Source organism: Antedon mediterranea, chromosome 7, assembly GCF_964355755.1.
Source record: "Antedon mediterranea chromosome 7, ecAntMedi1.1, whole genome shotgun sequence".
NCBI lineage: Eukaryota > Metazoa > Echinodermata > Crinoidea > Comatulida > Antedonidae > Antedon > Antedon mediterranea.
Window position 1 is genome coordinate 20722547 of NC_092676.1, and position 2329 is coordinate 20724875.

Below are 2329 nucleotides of genomic sequence, written 5' to 3' on the forward strand. Positions count from 1 at the left end.
GATAACAAAAACTTCTCACACAGCTTGTACAAAATAAATTGAGGGCGCTATATACAGATTATTGAATCTGAACAAATTTTTTGAGAAAGCTATAATAATAATAATTTATTGGAAACTTCACTTTTACAACAGGGGCACACTTTGATGATAAAGGTGCGTTCAAGTAATAACATACACGAGTAAATTAAATTATTAACTTAAAAATAAATCAAAATGAATCAGTGAAAGCTATAAATGAGTGAAAGCTATAAATGGAAAAACGATAGAACGGCCGGAAATATCTTTTTTGATACGTGATGGCTTTATTTCCCAGTATTTTATTTTATTTTTTTTTTTATTTCATCATCACCCTACAGTGACCAAACGTCACCAAACGTATATATTTAGGCTAAAGAATTTATATTATCCTTATTAAGAAAATTATAAATAAAAATTATAAAGAAAAAAAAAAATCCGGATTTTTTAGATATTCATTCATACTTTTATTAGTATATATTAATTTCAATTCGTGTCACCGTTGCTTTATCCGGTGAGCTGCTCAATTGATTGGTCCAATGACCGACTCTATTATTGATAAATTATATTGATTGACGTTCTGGTCCTCTTATTATTATTCTCTTATATGAAAGTCGAATCACCCGAATACCATTGGATCGTTTAATCATCAGAGTTCATGAATTGTTGTCAGTCATTGTCATAATAGTTCATCATTATCATCAGTAACCAAATATATCAGACAGGCACTAGAATACTTCGACGTTTCTTACTACTAGTAGTAGGACTGTCAGCAAACATTTTTGCAAGGTTTAAAGCATTTGATTTATAAGCTTTGATTCCATATTTCAGTTTAGAACAAAGTGCGCATCGTTTCCTTTCCCGTTTGTTTGCGTGCACCTCTACGGTTGGGTCGAAATTAGTAACTTTCCTTGACCGACGAATCCGACGGCCTAATGACTTGTTGGAGACAAGTGGTGGCAGTGGTGGTAATGGTCTTGGTGGCATACTGTCTGGTTTATCCAATGCAGCTTGTGCCACTTCATCTGGTTGTTCAAACATTGGCTTTGGCGGCAGCTTCCTTAATTTATATGAAGATACACTTCCAGTAATTTCTTTAGTTGGTAGATCGTCATCTTTTGAGCTTTTCAAAGTCAGTGATGATCTTCTAGATTTACTTGGCACACGCGCCTTTTTTGATTCCGATAAATCAAGTGCAGACTTGGCAGTAATGATGGTCTGTTTTGGTAACTCTGGAAGCTTCCTCGGTGATGGTTTTAGTGCAGCTACATTTGGCAACACTGGAAGCTTCCTTGGTAACGTTTGTACCACATCCACTTGTTGAGTTGGTAAATCAGGTACCAGATGCTGATTCGGTTTACTAGCGGCTTTCTTTGATGATTTCATTGCCTGCTTTCTCTCCTTTTTTGTCATATCTGTAACCTCCAGCTTCGAACGTGATATATTTGACGGCTTTCGTGGTTTGGCCACTGCCACATCAGGTATTGGAAGCTTTCTTGGTAAGACATCTTTTTTCGGCAAAGGTGGTACTCTCTGAGGCAATACTGGTAGCTTTCTTGGTTTAGCTACGTTATATTCATCCCTTTCTTCTACAACCTATATGTAATTGTTTAAAAACATGTAATTATTATTGCAAACAATCAATATTAATTTTGGTGTCCTATAAAAATTATAAAACGGTTAACGGCCAACTATCGTTAATTAATGAGTTAAGTTATTCACGATGGGGAATCGTCTAACTCAATTATTGCTCAAATTCCAACCTTCACACAAGAAACTATTATGTAACATAATATGGCGTAATACATTGTAATTTTGTTTTGTAAATTTATAGCCAACCTGTGTGCGGTCGGTAACTTCTGAATGGGCATCATTTTTCTGGAGAACTGCGGCGGATTGCACAATCTTCGGCGGCTTCACAGGTTTACTCAAAATGCTTCCCATAATTGTAATTAAAATAACTACTGTGCTATTCTAAGCAATAAAATAAATAATTTCAAAAGATTTTAAGGTGAATCTAGTGAAAACGAAAGTCGAATTTTTGAAAACAACGGAGCGAAATTATTTTCGTGTCGATAGTTTGAGTCGAAACGATGTATTGTCGTGTTTGATTAGGAGCGTATTTAAGTTTCATTTGTTTCGTCAACAATCGTATCTAAAACACTCTAGTTGCCCAACAACAGTGTGCGTTATGAAACATACGCGCGTGCGCCATTAGCAACACATCGCGTGGAAATGACGTACGGAACGCCAAGATCGTCTGAATTCGTAGTTTACTGGATTAAAAAAAAAATCAAAAGACGCTTTTTAAAAT